Source organism: Malania oleifera, chromosome 12, assembly GCF_029873635.1.
Source record: "Malania oleifera isolate guangnan ecotype guangnan chromosome 12, ASM2987363v1, whole genome shotgun sequence".
Taxonomy (NCBI): domain Eukaryota; kingdom Viridiplantae; phylum Streptophyta; class Magnoliopsida; order Santalales; family Ximeniaceae; genus Malania; species Malania oleifera.
The window spans coordinates 28,456,465-28,465,591 of record NC_080428.1 but is presented as its reverse complement, the minus strand read 5'-3'; positions in this window follow the sequence as shown (position 1 = coordinate 28,465,591).

Below are 9,127 nucleotides of genomic sequence, written 5' to 3'. Positions count from 1 at the left end.
TTAGGAACTTACTAAAGAAATTTAATATAGAAGATTGCAAAATTCTTGGTACACCTATAAACTTTTCCATTAAGCTTGATAAAGATGAGTAAGGAATCCATGTTGACGTAAAACTATATCGTGGCATGATTGGGAGTCTCCTATATCTCACTGCTAGAAGGCCTGATACTATGTTTAGTGTGTGTATGTGTGCTAGGTTTCAAGCTGCCCCTAAGGAATCTCATCTAAAAGCTGTTAAACGAATCCTGAGTTATCTAGTTTGGACTATTGAGTTAGGCTTGTGGTACCCTAAGCATACTACTTTTGAGATTTTTAGTTACACCGTTGCTGACTTCGCCAGTAGTAAGGTTGATAGAAAAAGTACTAGCAACACTTGTCACCACTTAGGACAGTCTCTTGTTTCTTGGTTCTCTAGGAAACAAAACTCAGGTGCCTTATCCACGACCGAAGCTGAATATATTGCGGCTGGAAGTTGTTGTGCCCAGACTCTTTATATGAAACAACAACTTATGGATTTTGGATTGCATTATGATACAATACCGATTAAATGTGATAATACTAGTGCAATCAACATCTATAAAAATCTTATCTCACATTCACGAACTAAACACATTGAGATTAGACATCATTTTCTTCGTGATCATGTGAAAAAAGGAGATGTGGCCCTTGAGTTTGTATGCACCAATGAATAGTGGGCGAATATATTCATACAAATTAGATGTGAGTTAGGTCTAATGCTCTCAAGTGAAATTTAACAAGTCTTAGCAACCAATATCATTGTTGATTTGTCTTCTTGCCTTAGACTTTGTGAATGTTGATTATTGCTTGTGTGCACATATCTTATATCTATAGCATGATCATATTGGATGTAATGGATATTGATTATTACTTGTAATGTACAACTCCTTTGTCCACTTCATGATGATATTAAAATTTATATTTGAATGTTGGACCATACTAAATTGTTTGAGTAGTTGTAGATAAACTGTTAGGCTATATAAACTCAAATAGGTTATAATTTATGCAAGATTTATTTTGGAAAGTTTGATTTACAAATGGCACTCTGCCGAAATTTTTCAAAATCTTTCCAAAAATTTCTAACTTATAAATGTAACACTTACCCATTGCCTTGAGTGTTAGCTCTTATGGCCCTTTTTGCTGTTGCCAAAATGGGGAGATGGAGAAGGCAAAAATAATTGGGTAAATTATATTGATAAAATATATTAGGTAAAATAATTTGATGCATATTGATAGGGGGAGCCTTCTTAGGCTTATACCCATATTTTTGCTAGTTGTATTTGTCATCGTCAAAAAGGGGGAGAATGTTGACCTTTTAGGTCGCACCATGTTTTGATAATGACAAATACTGATATTTGATGTTTATTAAGTGTTTGTGTGGGCTCAAATAAATATCCCAAGGGAGGACACTTGAAGAAACAAGAAGAGCCTGAAGACTTGTAATTTGTAATTGTAAATGTAATGTCTGTAACAGGGTCTATAATAGTAACCTAAGTTGTGATTTGTATGTATCTTACCTGCACATCATGCATATAGGATATATTGTAAGCTCAATTAGACCATAGCAAGACCCTAGGTTCCAACACTCTCACACATAGCATATAATATATAAGTGTGTTGAAATTGTGCTATAATTGAACAAATCTAAGCAACTTGAGAGAGCTCGGGCGACCGAACCCTTAGAATACAAAGCTCCTCGGGTGCCCGAATTTTGACAAGTCAAAATGTTGACCAGGCTCTCAGGTGACCGACCCTTAAATACACATATCTTCTCCAAGCGCTCAAACCCCTCAAAAGGGACCGTTCACCAACTCAAGCAACCGTTGTTTTTAGTTCAAAAAGGACCCCGGCTGACCGAACACATGCATTTGGGCCACCAAACATTGGACCGGGCACCCAAAGTCACGAAGCTTTGCTATTGACTTTGATTCAGGCTGCCGAAGCTCTATCCGGGTGACCAAACTGCATTGAACACCTTTTTATCATGTGTCTTGTCGGGCGACCGAACTCAGGTTCAGCCGCCCGAACCTCAGCCGGTTAAAATTATTTTAACCACGTTAAAACTAGGTTAAGTCAAGCTAAATGGATTTTAATCATTTGGGGCTTTTCTAATTATTCCCATTTTATCCCAAACGGTTATATTTTTACCCCTCGCTATAAATATGAGTTCATTTGCAAGATTAGGGGAAGATTGGAAAATAGATTAGTCAAAATATCCCCTCTTTTGAAAATACATTTTTTGGCCAAATACTCTCAAATCTCCATTCGTTTGATATCTTCTAAGATTGTGTGAAAATTTCTAGAGTGCTTAAGATTGCTATAGTTTGCTAGAAACTCCCATTTGAGTGATTGATTTCTATATTTTCTTTTGGGGAGTTTTAGCTTATGTTTATCCCACAGATTTGCCCATTATAAATCTTGTGTGGGGATAAACCAAGTAAGCTTAGGATATTTGCATATTTGTTGCAAATATCCAATAGCTTGATTTTTTGTGTGCTAAGATTTTTCAAACAAGCAACTATTTTCAAACTAGTGTTGTGCATCTTTCATTGAGGAAAACTCTTTTTGAACTAGTTTGATTATCTGATTCATATACTTGGAATATTGATCTACTATTGAAATACTTGTTTTTATTCCAAGATATTGCTTGTGTTGAATACTCTTAAGTATCATACTGATTATACTGTGTTGAGTATTGATTGAACAAAACTTGCGTCACTGAGCTTACAATATATCCATGTTATTGATGTGTATGTGAATGTGCATATTTGGGTACATTTTTCCTTTACATGAAAACACTTTTTTTTGTACCATCTGATTGTAAAATCTAAATGTTTCCAGGTGTGGCACGAAGGAACGGTTATCCATCTTAGTAAGGATTGGTTGTAAAGGTTGAGGTCAACCCTGTGCTAATTAACCTGGTTTGTTTAGGTGCCACTCCACCCGTTTAAGTGAGCAAGTTATAGTGGTAATCCTTGTGCTTGTTAGCCAAGCCGGGAACGTAGGCAATTAGCCGAACCTCAATAACATTTCTATGTGTCACCCTTACTTTATTGCTTTATAGTGCATGTGTGTTTGATTAAATTGCTTTATTTTCTTTCTGGTAAACGTTCACATTACTTGCACTAGATTGACCATAGGGTTGTGAGTATACTGGTGTTAGGAGATAGTCCTAGGGCTTAAATTTTAAAAATACCAATTCACCCCCCCCCCCCTCTTGGGATCATGGTAAGGCTAACATAGTTCCTATTCACAATCTTAATGCACAGATCAAATACCAAGTCATTTGTCATTGTCAAAACATGATTGGACTTATAAAGTCAACAGTCTCCCTATTTTTTATGATGCCAAATACACAAGCAAAAGTATATAATAAAATGGTTTATGGTTAACAAGGCTCCCCCTCAAATAATGCATCCAATATTCAGTAAGTGAAATATGCTCATGCCAAATACAATATGCTCATGTTCGTACAATATGCTCATGTTCATACATATGTTGTTTAGCCTGATTCCAAATAAAATATGCTCATGTTCATACATAAGTTGTTTATCCTGATTCTTCTTCTATAGTTTGATGTTTCTCATAACCAGATTCTTCTGCCCTTTACACAATTAGTGTCGTCAACCATTTTTGCCTAAAGCCAGATTCTTATTTTTGCCTAAAGCCAGATTCTTCTCCCCCTTTTGACATCAACAAAATGGTGTATAATATTAATACATGAATGGAAATAACCTTATGTTCTTCTCCCATTTGAAATCTTAAACTTTTAAACTTTGTCAACCATCTGATTTGACAAAAAAAAAAAAAATGTACTTCTCCTTTTGACATCAACCATCTCATTTGCTAATACATAAATCTGTGTTGTGGAATGTAAATTGCATTGGGAACATACATAGTGTGCCCAATTTCAAAGATTATGTGAGGATACCAAATGTTAATTAATTTGATACCAAATGTTTACATCTTAAAAATGTGATACCGAATGAGAATAAATGAGTCGAAAGTGAAATGTTTTAACAAATTGTGAATGTTAAGTGTCGTTGCTCCCCCTAAATTATGTTATCTAATGTAATTCTAGGCAAACCCTCAACTATACATCAGGCCTAGTTCTCATCTAATTTGGATAAACCTACCCTTTGCAAGTGGTTTCGTGAATATGTCTATCCATTGTTCATCCGTGCATACAAACTCAAGTGTCACATCTCCTTTTTGCATATGATCACGAAGAAAATGATGTCATATTTCTATATGCTTAGTTCGTGAATGTAACATGGGATTATTTGAGATGTTTCCCCTATAAATTTGAATACTTGCATAGATAAAATGAAATGTTTATACTTCTCAGAGATTAATGTCACTACTAGTTCAGAGCCATATAAGCAATCATTATAAACTATTTTAAAACAACTAGAGCGATACTATGATGCACATGAGTTCTTTATGCTCTTTCTCTAGGAATGGAGCTAAGCTCCCCTTCAGTTATACACTTATCATATTATTATGTCTTTTCCTTGTAATCATTCTTCACCAGTTTAGCCAAGTGTTCTCATATTTTGAATGATTTATACTTGACTTTACCTGCTTTAGTTTAGAGAACCAAAAATTCTTAAACACTTTTACTTTAAGGTCACAAGCCTATATTGTTTCTTTTCTTATAGATCTCAATGCATAGGTTTCCTAGTCATTTGCATTGTTAGAATTGGTGTATTCCCAAGGAGGGTGGGGGGGTGAATTGGAATTTTAAGTTTTTCTCCTAGGTTGAACTGGATGTTAGCAGAATATTACAACCTAGGGTCTTTCTATGCAGTTCCAAATATGCTAAAAAATATAATATATGGAAATTTAAATCAAGCGCATCATTCACATAATAACATACATGTGCAGTAAATATAAAGTGCGAAAATATAAAAAAAACACACGAAATGTTATCGGGGTTCGGCCAACTGTGCCTACGTCCCCGCTTCTAACTCACAAGCTCGAGGATTCCACTAATAGCTCACTTAAGGGTGGAGCAGCACCGATTACAACTAGATCAATTAGCACAGGGCTAACCTCAACCTTAACCAGGTTAATTAGCGGGGCTGACCTTAACCTACACGCCTTAATAGGATGGCGTACCTAGCTTTCCTAACAGGGTCTAAGCCAATCTGGGACTATTTCAGGGCTAGTCTCCCTCTTCAGGCCTGTGCCTAGAAATACAACAGATTTTGCAATCAAATAATATCGGTACAGTGATTGTGCTTTTGTGTAAAGCAGATATGTACCCAAATATGCGCAATTACATACACCACAATATGATTTAGTATGTAAGTTCAGTGTGGTCCAATATTTCAACTCTCGGATATATATATATATATTTACTATCAATGTAATAAGTGCGTGAGAGTATCAATCAAGCAATCTTTGTATCACAAGATATTCAGGCATGGTGTTCACACAAAAATATCAAGCAAGTCTCATGTATATTAATCAGTATGATATCTCAGTCACGTAGATCAGATAATGTATATGCTTGGTGTGCAAAAGATGTGTAATCTCTGTATTTAGCAAATAATATGTGAGTGAATAAATTTTGCACAAAGATTAATATCACAAACACAAATATCTTCTCACAAGTATATCAAATATGAAACACAAGATATTTGAGTATGTTTTGAAAATGATTTTGCAACCCAAATACAAATACAAACTTTCTACGATATTGCAACACAAATGCAATACTCAGAAGCTTAAGCAAGTCTTCTTAGGATAGGCTTATTAGCAAAAACCCCCTAAGAACACTTAGGTTCAGCTCTCGTAAAAAATCGAATCAATCAATCAAGAGTGGGAGAGCAAACCTATTTATACTAACACTCAATCAACTTACAGAGGATTTAATCAGTATAAGAAGGTAAGTATGAGTGTAGAAAGCTAAAAATGAGTATTATAGGTTTTTAGATTTTCAAAGAATTCTCCCTAATCAAATATGCTAATCTCTTGCTAATTTTACCAAATGAAGGGGTATATATAGACACCCCATGAATTATGACCGTTGAGGACCTATTGGGAATTATTAGGAAAATTTAATGACCTTTTAATTATTTTAACCCTATTTAAAAAAATAACCATGGTAAAAAAATCAGGGCAACATGAGAGGTCCGGTCGACCAGAACCATTTCGGTCGACCGAAGTTCATATGGTTCGATCGACCCAGACACTTTTGAACTGGAGACTCGGTTAATTGAAAGTGCCTATCCAAAGGGCAATTTTCCATTTCTCCGAGGTTCAGTCGACCAAGCCATTTTGAACTAAATGGTTCGGTTAACCAAACAATTGGGATTTCTCCTGAGGACCCTCGGTCAACTAGGTAATTAGTATTCATTTTTGTCTCGGTCGAAAAGATAGTCAATTTGTTGACCTCAGGAGATTTTGGTCAACCAAGGATTTTGAACTACTCTAGTTCGGTTGACCGGGACCTTGGTCAACTGTTGACCCAGGTCGGTTTCAATTGATCGAGGTAGAGCGAACTACCAAGATCGGTCGACTGAACGTGCATAATATGTGCATTTCGGTCCCATTATGATCCACTCAATCCCCAATCAAGTGTCTAACATTCATAGGTGCAACGACGAGTGTCCTAGGGTCATTTCTGTCCAATTAAAGACACCAAAAAATCCGGTGTCGGCCGACCTCTTTCTACGGTCACTTTTAGTTTATGGTTTGTTTTGAGCTTACCTATTAGATCATGAATGTGATGTGTGTGAGCTTATTACAAACCAATCCCTATTTACTATTACAGACCAATTACATGAATGAACTATATATATTATAACACAATGGTCTTCAATCTTTACTTGCTTTGTGCCCGTCTCGATCTTGACAATTTTGGTTCCTACACAAAACCTCAAACACCCATTAGATACAATGAGTATTTTTCATAATCAAAACTGGGCGTGACCTATAAGGTCAACATTCTTCCCCTTTTTGATGATGACAAATTCGATTAGCGAAAATATAGGCTTAAGCCCAAGAAGGCTCCCCCTCTTAATATGCATCCAACTTAGTTTTAACCAAATTATTTTACCCATTATTTTTGCCCCTTTCCATCTCCCCTTTTTGGCAACATCAAAAAGGGCCATATGAGTTAATAACCTAGGCAATGGGTAAGTATTACAGTTATACAAGAAGAATTTTGGAAAGATTTATAAAAATTTCGATAGATTGCCATTTGTAAATCGGACTTTCCAAAATGAATCTTGTATAATTGTAACCTATTTGAGTTTAAATATGTCATAGCAGTTTATCCACAACTACTCAAACAGTCTAGTAATGTGCAACAATCAAATAATATTTCAATATGATCATGGAGTGGACAAATTATGCATCACAAATGGTAACCAATATAATCATGTAATAGAAGTATGAAGTGTGCACACATAGACACGAGTCGCTTTACAAAGTCTAAACCAATGAGAAATACCAACAATGTTAGGTTAGTTAGACTTGTAAATTCCACTCAAGATTCCTTAAATAGCTGATGATTATGTGAAGATAAGATTTAAATTTTCTTTAAGTTTTCACTTATCATTTCAAAAAGATTTTCAACTCAATTTTATCATAATCATGTTTGTGGCCAAAACAAATCCATATTTTCAAGCAATACATAGCAATGAGAGCATGATGGCCTAGTAAATAGGATTACAAATATATAGTTAAGAATACATATTTGTTTCTCAAGGGCCTAATGATTTTAATGCTAAGTGACTCCCCCTAAGAATAAGCATTTTGGTCCAATTGTTTTAAATGTATATGTGCACAATCAACCTCAAGGAATGTAACATTTCAATGCAAATGAATCAACTGTGACATATTTAGATTTTGTGCACACAAAATAAGATTGTTTTAGTTATTTAGGCAAATATCTATAGAGAATTTGATAGCATGCCGGCTGTAACCAGGACATTTCCAAAAATATTACCTACACAAAAACAATTCTCAAACAAGCAGTATCACAAGAGTGGGCATGCGAGAACCTATCATCTACCAGCAGGCAATTCTCATTAGCTACATCCGCCATACAGAAGGCATTCTATACTAATCATGCATTTCAATAGAACAATCATTTAACCACAGCACATACATATCAAAGTACTGTTGATATATATATCATAATCAAAGCAGGTAACACATCATAGTATCTGCATAAGGTGTCATGATAATACAAAATAAAAGTAAAAGGTGTTTTATTTAGGTATAGACCAGATGATATAGAATAATATATAAAATAAATCAAGGCCATGCAATCTGATCTGTAGGGTACTCCAGAGTCTAGAACTCTCCTCCATCATCACCTCCATCACCACCGTCATCGGCATCAAAGTCAAAGTCCATGGTCATCTTGTCTCTCTCATCCTGCATCTCCTGAATACGATCGTTCAACTCACTAAAGTTGACTGTCATGGACCTTTCTAGATTAGTAAAGCAACTGGCAGTAGAGATGGAGAACTGCTGGAACTCCTCATGAAGCATAGTGGATGAAGATGCCAAATCTCACAGGTCTGATTGGACTGATTCTCGAAACTATACGAATGAGTCAGAAAAACTGGTGATGGCGGCCATAAGATCAACATTTGATGGCTACACGAGCTGTGGTGGCTCCTGCGCAGCCTCTACCTGTGCTGTTGCACCCCTATAAGGCACCTAGATGTTCCCAACGAGCTCATAGCCCATCAGTCTCAGGGTCACACCAGAGAAGATATCAGCAAATCTTCTTCTTTTCAGTGAAGCCACATTTGAGCGTGTGAATCCAATGGATCTAAATAGCTTGTTCAGGATACCCCCATATGGCATTATAATTTGGTGGCCAATCGTTTTGGCCATCATCCATCGGATTATCAGGTTGGGCAGATCTAATTTCTTTCGGGCAAAAAGACACCACATAATAAAATAGTCTAAGAAAGACACGTGCACTCTAGACCCTGCCTTGGGTAGGACATTATAAGTGATCAAGTGGTGCAAAACTTTGGCCTCTAATGTGAACTGTCTGTATTGTGGGGGATGGTTTTGGCTGACCGTGCCTAGATCAGATAGGGTCAGGTTTGCAAATGTGGCAACTGTGAATTCTTGT